The following is a 10,738-nucleotide window of genomic DNA, read 5'->3' as shown; positions in this document are numbered from 1 at the left end:
TTGGTGATACTGGGACATTTGTAACGCATCTCATGTGAGCTTGCTTGACTGTTAGTTTGACACTTGTTAGCCATTTATATTTTTAGCTTATAAAACAGTGATTCTAATAATACTTGTTTGAATTCATAGACATTTGATCTTATAACAGCATCCAAAAAAGTACATCAGAAAGAAAAGTATTTTTTTTTACCTCAAAAACAACCTTTTGTAGATAACTCCAAGAAGTTTCAAATGTGGCTCCCTTTTTGGCAAGAATGGAGGGAAACTAACTGAGCATGAGCACAGTGAGTGTCATCACTCTAGGTTGTGTTGGAAAGTTTTCTTTCATCGAAGCAGAGACCAGGAGACGTTGGGATCACGTTCAAACAGAAGTCATTCTTTATTGAGCGCGGTTGCGGTTCGTTCAACAAAATCTGACTCAAACATTATACATTGTAAGTTATATACCTTCCAAGGGGGAGGGACTTTTGGAGGTGGAGACAAATAAAGACAAAGCATAGGGATGATTTGATTCTATCAAGTGAAAACCAGTTTGGCAGGTTATCTGGCTTGCTCAAGAGAGACAGACCCAATCAGCATAACACTATCATTCAAATGATCCAATCAGCCTTACAGTATCACCCACACCTTCACATGATCACAGAGACAAAAGCACATCTGTACATTGAGCTTACTGGTCAGGAAATGCATAAGGACAAAGGGTGAGGGTGAGAGTCTCAGGAATTGACTCATTTAGAGAACAGGACTGGCAGGAATCTCTTGATATAATCATCATAACCGCTTTCTCAGTTTGTATTGGAATCTAAATTAAAACCTCAAATGCTAAAATCAGTATTCTTCACCATGATGTTATGTAAGGAAGCATATCTGAAATAGATTCTTAAATTTGTAATCCTTCAGTTGTTTCTGATTGGAGGAATTCAAGGTCCCCTGTTGCAACTGTCCCTGGTCTTCCTACATAGCAAAAGCCACGTTTCCACCGAAATTACCCATAACAATTTGTCCCAGGAACTTTTTTACGTTTCTACTGCGGTCTAAAGTACGTTCCCGGTTACTTAACTGTAACCTTGTTCCCTGAGAAAGCGGAACGAGATGCTGCGCTGCTCAGCGCATTGGGAACGTCTTTAGTCGTGACCAGCTGTGAATATTGTGTATAACACGTCGATAGAATTGACCCGGAGGTAATATAGCTGCGGTCGATGACGTCATCGGTGCGCACCCACAACACGAGGCTATAAATAGATGAGCCACAGGTGCATCATCAGGATATTTTGTCTGAAGAGCAGTCCTGGGACATCTTCAGCACGGCAAAGTAGCGCAGCATCTCGTTACGCTTTCTCAGGGAACAAGGTTACAGTTAAGTAACCGGGAACGTTCCCTTTCGAAAGCTACAATCGATGCTGCGCTGCTCAGCGCATTGGGAACGAGAATACCCACGCCGCCGTGCTTGAAAATGTCTGGACCCCTACGGTTGTGCATGTGTGATCACAAGAATGCAAGAAGGCCTCAGACATTAGCTTGTGACGTTGACTCAAGGACATGAGAGCCCGGAGTGGCATGAACATCCAAACTATAAAATCTTATGAATGTGTGCGGAGAGGACCAACCTACCGCATCACAAACCTGTTGTAGGGGGGCACCCCTTGCCAAAGCACTAGAAGAGGCGACCCTCCTGGTGGAGTGAGCCCTAAGACCTGTAGGCGAAGCCTGACCGCGCGCCTCATAAGCAAGAGCAATAGCATCCCTGACCCAATGAGACATGGTCTGCTTGGTGGCAGCTGCTCCTCTGTTACTACCACCATAACAGACGAAGAGTTGCTCTGACTTACGCCACTGGCTAGTGGGGTGGATGTAGGCCTGAAGAGCACGGATTGGACACAGTCTATGAGATTTCTCCTGCTCCGGCGTTGTGAACGGTGGAGGACAGAAGGCTTCTAGAATGACCGGATGTACAGCCGAAAATGGAACCTTAGGCAGGTAATCAGGATGAGGATGCAAAATCACTTTCACCATTCCTGGGGCAAAGTCTAAGCAGGATGGAGAGATAGACAGAGCCTGCATATCCCCAATTCTCTTCAAGGAAGTTATTACCATGAGAAAAAACATTTTTAGAGTCAGAAGTTTATCAGACGCTGATTCTATAGGTTCAAAAGGGGTTTCAACCAGACCCTCGAGAACTATAGCTAAGTCCCATGAAGGGATCTTGGTTTTTACTGGAGGCCTCAGTCGCCTGGCCCCACGAAGGAAGCGAGAGAGCAGAGGGTGTCTCCCAAATGGCGCCCCGTCTACCAAGGCGTGGCAAGCCGAAAGAGCGGCCACATAAACCCTTAAGGTGGCAGGGCATGTGCCTGTTGATAATTTCTCTTGCATGAAGTCCAGAACTGAAGCAACCTGGCAGTTGACTGGATCTACATTGTGTACAACACACCACCTTTCAAAAACACCCCATTTGCTGGCATAACTTTGTCTAGTGGAGGAATCCCTAGCACTTAGAATGGTCTCAATAATGGCAGGCGAAAGCCCAGTGTCCCTCAGTTGGTTCCCATCAGGGGCCAAACATGAAGATTCCACAGGTCGGGCCTGGGATGGAATATCGTGCCCTCCGCCTGGGACAGGAGGTCCCTCCTCTCCGGAATCGCCCATGGCGAGCCGTCGAGGAGAGATATTATCTCTGAGAACCATACTCTGTGCGGCCAACATGGCGCTATCAGCAAGAGGCAAAACCCTTGTTGGTGAACTCTGGCTAGAACTCCCGGGAGCAGAGAAACTGGAGGAAACGCATACAGGCCCACATCTTGGGCCATGTGTGCGCCATCGCATCCAGACCCAGTGGAGCTGGGTGACTCAGAGAGAAGTAGAGGGGACATTGCGCTGTCTGTTGTGAGGCGAAGAGGTCCACCTCCGCTTTGTAAAATTTGGTCCAAATCTGTTTCACTACTTCCGGGTGGAGTTTCCATTCCCCCGTCGGTAGTGTCTGTCTGGACAGTAAAGCTGCTCCCACATTCAAATGCCCTGGAATGTATACTGCCCTGAGTGACAGGAACTTTTCCTGGGCCCAGAGAAAAATCTGCCTCACTATTCTGTTCAGATTGCGTGAGCGCAGACCTCCCTGGTGATTTATATAAGAGACTGCTTCTGTGTTGTCCACCCGCACTAGGACATGACAGCCCCTCAATTGATGGAGAAAATATTTCAGAGCCAGAAATACTGCCATCAGCTCGAGGCAATTGATGTGCCAATCGAGCTGATGACCCTCCCATTCCCCTTGAGCTGGACGGCCATCTAAGACTGCGAATACAGGCGTCTGTCATTAGCAGTCTGCGACGACACGGCACCCCTAGAGTGGGACCCAAGGCGAGGAACCGGGGTCTGAGCCACAGAGATAGTGTACGAAGCCCTAGGCGCGTCACTTTTATTTGCCTTTGAGGATTGGCTCTTGGATGAAATCCTCTGGCTTTTAGCCACAACTGAAACGGTCTCATGTGCAACAGCCCCAGAGGAATCACCGTGGATGCTGAAGCCATGAAACCTAAAATTTTTTAGTACTGACGAACAGTGCGATCTTGGCCTAGCCTGACTTTGCTCATGGTCTGCCGAATGGTCTCGATTCGAGCGGGAGACAGTTGTGCCCGCATCGTGATCGAATCCCAAACGATCCCGAGATAAGTCGTTCTCTGGGCAAGAGAAAGAACACTTTTCTTTGTGTTGAGTCTCAACCCTAGAGAAACTAGATGAGCTAACACAATGTCTCTGTGTTGGAGCGCCATCTCTCACGATTGTGCTAGTATTAACCAATCGTCGATGTAATTCAAAATGCGAATGCCCTGGAGTCGTAATGGAGCTAGCGCTGCATCCATGCATTTTGTGTATGTGCGGGGTGACAAGGCTAGGCCGAATGGAAGAACCCAAAATTGGTACGCTTCGCCCCCGAAAGCGAACCTCAGGAATTTCCTGTGTTGTGGCAATATTTCTATGTGAAAATATGCGTCCTTCAGATCGATCGTGACTAACCAATCGTGATGTTGAATTTGCGTCACGACCGTCTTGACGGTTAACATCTTGAACTTGAGCGCTTTGACTGTACGGTTTAAGCCTCGAAGATCTAAGATTGGACGCACCCCCCCATCCTTTTTGGGAACCAGGAAGTATCTGCTGTAATAGCCCGAATCTCTCTCTGGAAGAGGAACATGTTCTATGGCCTCTTTGCTCAGAAGAGTTTGCAGCTCGTGACAGTACGTGCATCAGCTCCGGTTTCATGGAAGTGAAAGCCACGCCGTTGAAACGCGGAGGATGACGAATAAATTGGATTCTGTATCCTATCTGTACTGTGCTTAATACCCACGCAGAAATGCCTGGCAGAAGTTTCCACGCTGCCAGACTTTCTGAGAGTGGTATCAATTTTAATACTTCCTTTTGAGGGGATGTTAGATGTTCTGTGTCCTGAATGATGGCAGGAAAATACGGAACATCAAACATTTCGCTGGAAACCGCTGCCCCCCGAAGCACGAGAGGTGACGGGGATGGAGAGGTTTTGTGAGGGTAACGGGAAGGGGCGAAAAGATCTTGAAAGCACCCCATCCCGTGGGGGGCTACCCCCACCAGATTGGGCGCCAGACCATCAGGACTTTCGCTTTCTGTCAATAATAGTCCTGAGGTCTGGCTTGGGAGGTTGCTGAGCAACCTCTTTACGAGGGGGAGCACGCTCCGCCACGCTCTGCTTTTTAACCTCCCTGGCTTTTGAAGGACCGGGGCGGGGCTAGGTGGCCAACGGCCCCTCGCATTCAGTGCGGCGAGGAAGGAACTGAACGAAAGCTTCTTCGTGTTTCTTCACCTCTTTAAATCTACTAACTACTGTGTTCACAGAATCACCAAATAGCCCAGAAGGAGAAACGGGAATCTAACAGAAACAGTCGATCTTTCTCTTTGATGCCCGTCAAATTCAGCCACAGGTGTCTCTCCATGCTGACTAAAGCAGACACTGAACGGCCGATGGCGCGGGCCGTTTGCTTGGTCGCACGGAGAAACAGATCTGTGGCTCGACGAAGCTCAGAGAACGCTTCCTCGTCGATGGTACTGCCCACACTCAAGTCCTTCAACAGGTCAGCCTGGTACGCCTGTAACACTGCCATAGTGTGCAGCGCAGCACCACCCTGACCTGCAGCTTGGTAAGCTTTACCCACTAGTGATGATGTTACTCTTCATGGTTTAGTGGGGAGGGTAGGTTTCTTTATCGAAGATGCGGCTTCGGGCGAGAGATAGCTCGCGAGCGTCTCTTCAACCCGAGGCATCTCCGTATACCCCCGCGACTTCGCACCCACGATAGTCGAAAAAGTCGACGTCAAAGGCACAAAGACGCGAGAAGTATATGGTTTACTCCATGACTTAGACAGCTCATCATGGAGGTCCTCGAAAAAGGGGAGAGACTGATGTTGTGTTCTCTCCCCCCTGCCACCGGACAGAAACCTATCCTCTAGCTTACTACGTTTGGGGGTCTCTTGTTCGCGTGGCCAGTCAAGCTGCAACCTGTCCACCACGCGAGTAACCACCTCGAGCAATTCCTCGACAGATCTTTTATCGCGAGAGGAATGCTCAGAGGCGGGCTGCTCGTGGTCCGAAGACCCAAGAGATATATCATCCCCCTCGTGAACCGAAGAAGCACCGGAGCGCGCTTCGAGATCACGAGAGGGGATGCGTGGATCTGGTGACGCAGCAAGCGAAAGGGACGGACCCGTCTCTTGCTCGTCATGCAGATCCATACGAGAGCCCCACGATGGTAATGTGGGTGCGGACTGGAAATAGTTGAGACGAGTGCGAAGCATCTTAACTGTGAGCTGCTCACAATGCTCGCACTTGCCTTTCTCTAAAGCCAGAACCGCGTGCTCTTCCCCCAAACAAACAAAACAGTAATCATGTGTATCCAGCTTAGACATGGGACGGGAGCATGGAGGAACACATCGCTTACTGATTTGTTGGCTCATTTCTCTTCTTGTTTTGCTTTTTAAACTCTTTGTTTGTAACGTGTAGAGAAAAAGATTTGAGAATGAGAATTTTCTGCACACTGCCTGACAAAAACGAACGCCTAGCAAAGATCTGATAGAACAGATGAGAGATAGAGAGGGTTTTGACGTTCACACATGCACAGAATGGTCTGAAGACAAAAGACCTGATGATGCACCTGTGGTTCATCTATTTATAGCCTCGTGTTGCGGGTGCGCGCCGATGACGTCATCGACCGAGGCTATATCCCTCGGCAGCACTCCCAATATGTTTAGTCTGTGGAAAAAAACTCTCTAATCATGCAATGGTTCCTAGCAAGCTTAAACGCCATCTCCAAACAAAACATCCATCATATAGTCGAAAAAGCCAAATACAGACGCAGAGTCTGCCTGCATGCAAAATGATTGTGAGAACAATGTTGGGTCCAGATGCTGTCAAAGAAGTAGCAAAAGAGCCCCTTTCAAACAATTCAATTGCCAGACACACTGATGATGTTCACTGACATTGAGAGTGTTGTAATGGAAAAAATAATTACTAGTGGAAAATTTTCACTTCAGGTTGATGAATCAACAGACTTATGTGGACATGCTCAGCTGTAAGCAAACGTGTGCTTTGTGGATGGTGAAATCATCAGAGAGATTTTTTTTTCTGCCATCAAAAACAACACGAGAGGAAATATTTCGGGTGACATCCGAATCATGGGCCCTATTTTAACGATCTGAAACGCAAGTATCAAGCGCAAAACACAAGTAACTTTGTGGGCGGGTCTTGGGCGCTGTTGCTATTATACGGCGGGATAAATGACTCTTGCGCCTGACTCAAATCTAAAATGGGTTGGTCTGAAGTAGCTTCATTATTCATAGGTGTGGTTTGGGCGTAACGTGAAATAAACCAATCAGAGCGTCATCTCACATTCCCTTTAAGAGCAGGCGCGCTTGTTCTATAGCGGATTCCTATTATAACGGCGGATTTGCCAGGTGCGCGCCAGGAGCGGTTCACAGCCAAGGAGACCGACGTTCTCATCAGGGACGTTGGGGATGGAGAAACGCACCCAAATTAACTTAGATTAAATAGGCGAATGATAGTAAATGTGTAAGCTAGATATGCTTTTATAATAAACTATCTATCGACCTATCTATCTATCTATCTATCTATCTATCTATCGTAATAATTTATGATTTGCAAAAATGAAAACCGCTGCTTCTGTGTAGATGAGAGACTCAAAGTGTATGCGCGTTGTGCACTCTACATTGTTTATGGCCAAGCATGCGCCCTTAAAATAGCATATGAATAACATGCGCAACGCGCCACTAACTTTAAACTAGTTTTTTTCGGTCAGTGGCAGAATTGTTTTCTAAACCTGCAAAATAGCCTGAGTGAACGTTTGCGCCGCAACACGCCTCCTCTTTGCGCTGAACCGCCCCGGGGAGCGCAAGTGTATTTCTTAGTTAACCGACATGCGTCTGTGGAGGGAAAAGTCCGCTGTGCGCGGGTGCAAAATAGGAATGATACATGCGTCGGTGTACAAAGTCAATTGCGCTGGGTGCAAGATAGGGCCCCATATGTGTATGAAATGAGGGAAGAGCTGAAAATCATCTTAAACGTGGAAAAATTACAGTACACGTTACTGTTGGCAGATGAGGAATGGTGTGCAAGGCTGGCGTACATGGCAGACATTTTTGCACACTTTAATGAACTGGTAAAATTTAAAATTTGTTAACTTGCACAGACAAATTGCATGGATTCAGATCAAAGATTGCTCTTTTGCAACAACATGTGGAAAGAAGCACTCATGAGATGTTTCCCCTTGCTCAGACTGCACATTCAGATGGCATTGCAGCATTATGTGAGGTAATTTCTAAGCATCTAAAAACTCTTGAAGAAAGATTCTCATTTTATTTTCCCTCAACTTCATCCAAAGCCTTTGACTGGGTTCGAGACCCATTTAGCTTAGCTGCAATGGACAACATAAATGGACTGTCATTGCAGCAACAAGAGCAACTTGCCGAAATGAGACAGGACCGTTTGATCATTACATTCAGTGACCTGTCTTTGGACAATTTCTTGTTGACTGCGGCCAAAGAGTATCCAGTCATCGCGGACAGTGCAATCTCAGTCTTGCTGTCATTTTTCACAACTTACCTATGTGAGCTAGGCTTTTCTAGTCTGACTTACATTAAGAACAAACACAGAAAAATATTAAGAGCAGCTGACCAAGATCTCCGTGTGTCATTGTCATCAATGCCAGCCAGGATAGCATCTTTGTATTCATCAAAACAAGCTGAAGTTTCACATTAAATGTGAGTACTACGTTTAATATTATATGCAGATTTAACATGCCATTTTGAAGCATTACAATGCATGTTTGTGCAATTTTGTTATATTTTAATACTTAATATGATAGTGGTGTGCCGTTGGAATTTTTTTACATATCAAAAGTGTGCCGTTGGAATTTTTTAAATATTAAAAGTGTGCCATAGGACTTCCGGTGTAATGGCGTAGAGATAAGACGTGCTTGGTGATCGCTCTCCAACTTTGATAGTCTTTTCCACCATAAACTCGAGACTGGTACTTTCATTTTGGTGATTAATCATGTATTAGGTGTATCGAGAAAGGAAAAAGAAGTTAATTAAACGAAAATGTCGAAAACTCGGGATAAAAACGCTTCGTCGTCCAAGGCTAGCCTCGCAGAGCAGCAAGCTCATGCTAACCCAGCTGTAGATGGTGCAACAGCGACCGTCTTGCTACAAGCTATCGAGTCACTTAAAACCGAACTGAAACAAGACAACACCAGAGTGAGACAGGATATCACTTCATTACAGCAGGAACTTAGCGGCAAACTTGATACGATGGCGGAGGACTTGAGAGGTTTGACAGACCGAGTGGAAGAGGCGGAGTCCCGGGTGGGGCGTGTTGAGGACGTTACTCTGGATTTGGCCGTAGCGCTGGCAGAGAGTATGAAGCGACAAAAGGGCCTTCGAGACAAATTGACCGATCTGGAATCAAGATCCCGCAGAAATAACATCAGGATCTTTGGAGTTGACGAAGGAGAAAAGCCGACGTCTATGGCGAAATTTGTTGCAGATCTACTCCAGCGTCAGCTAGCATTACCAGCTGATTTGGATCTTAAAATACAGCGAGCCCACAGAGCCCTTTCCAGGCAACCCAGTGCCTCTCCTAGACCTATCATAGTCAATTTCCAGGAATTCGCAATTAAAGAGATGATACTAAAGGAAGCGTGGAAAAAGGGAGTAATTCAATTAAATGGCAGGAACATCTTTTTTGACCACGACTATGCATCTGAAGTTGTCCAAAAGAGGAAGGAGTACCAAAAGATTAAAAAGGTGCTCAAGGAGAAAGGCATTCGCTTCCAAACGCCGTACACAAATATGCGTATTCACTGGGAGGACGGCGCTAAAGTATACTGCACCGCACGCGAAGCTGGGCTAGAGCTACAGAGGTGAGGACTCGAGGTGGAGTTGCCGGCTGCAACGGAAGACGACGCGGAAATCTGGCTCCAAAAGTTAGACGGATGGCAGCAGGTGGGCCAATCATCCAAGGAGTGTGCATCTACAACAGCGCAAAGGGCAAAAGTGAGGCTGAAGGAGTTTCAAAGAGGCGGAATCTGATTTCTAGGATATGGACATTTTCATAATCACAATTCAACTTCTCAGTCTTCGCTCATTCACTGACTAGGTAGAGTGGCACCTGTAGATGGCGTTATTATTATTATTATTATTATTATTATTATACATTTTATTTATAGGCGCCTTTCTTGACACTCAAGGTCACCTTACATCATCATCAACAACAATAACAATATTTAAAAACAATGAGATACAAAACAATTAAAAGAAAATGCAGTTGTGGTCAAAGGGAGTACGCTATTCTAAACAAATGAGTCTTGAGTTTGGATTTGAAAAGTGTGAGAGAATCAATATTACGGAGGTCCGGTGGAAGCGAATTCCAGAGCTGAGGAGCAGAGAAACTGAAAGCTCTACTCCCCATAGTAACCAGGCGGACACGGGGAATGGTGAAATGAATAGAAGAAGAGGATCTAAGAGTACGAGCGTGTGTAGGTATATGGAGGAGATCAAAAAGATACGAAGGGGCTAGATTATGAATGAGTTTAAAAGTAAGGAGAAGTATTTTATAGTTGATACGATAAATGATAGGGAGCCAATGGAGCTGTTGTAAAATAGGAGTGATGTGATGAATAGAAGGGGTACGAGTAATAATGCGAGCAGCTGAATTTTGGACCAGTTGAAGTTTATGAAGAGTTTTATGTGGAAGGCCAAACAAAAGAGAATTACAATAATCTAAACGGGAAGTGACTAAGCTGTGAACAAGAATGGCAGTGGAGTGAGGCGTGAGGAAAGGACGCAGACGGTTGATATTACGAAGATGATAATAAGCAGACCGGGTAACAGTATTAACATGAGATGTAAAAGAGAGGGTGCTATCGAAGATGACACCCAGACTCTTAACCTGAGGGGAGGGAGAGATAAAGGAGCTATCAATGGGAATAGAAAAATTATGGAGTTTGTTTAGTGTTGATTTTGTACCTATAAGAAGCAATTCTGTTTTATTGGCATTTAATTTAAGGAAGTTTGAGGTGAACCAGGATTTTATGTCAAGAAGACAGTTAGTAAGGGAAGATGGTGGAAGTGTGGAATTAGGTTTGGTTGAAAGATAGAGCTGGGTGTCATCTGCGTAGCAATGGAAATTAATCTGATGTTTA

The sequence above is a fragment of the Squalius cephalus genome (assembly GCF_949319135.1).
Source record: "Squalius cephalus genome assembly, chromosome: 7".
Lineage (NCBI taxonomy): Eukaryota > Metazoa > Chordata > Actinopteri > Cypriniformes > Leuciscidae > Squalius > Squalius cephalus.
This window is presented reverse-complemented; position numbering follows the sequence as displayed.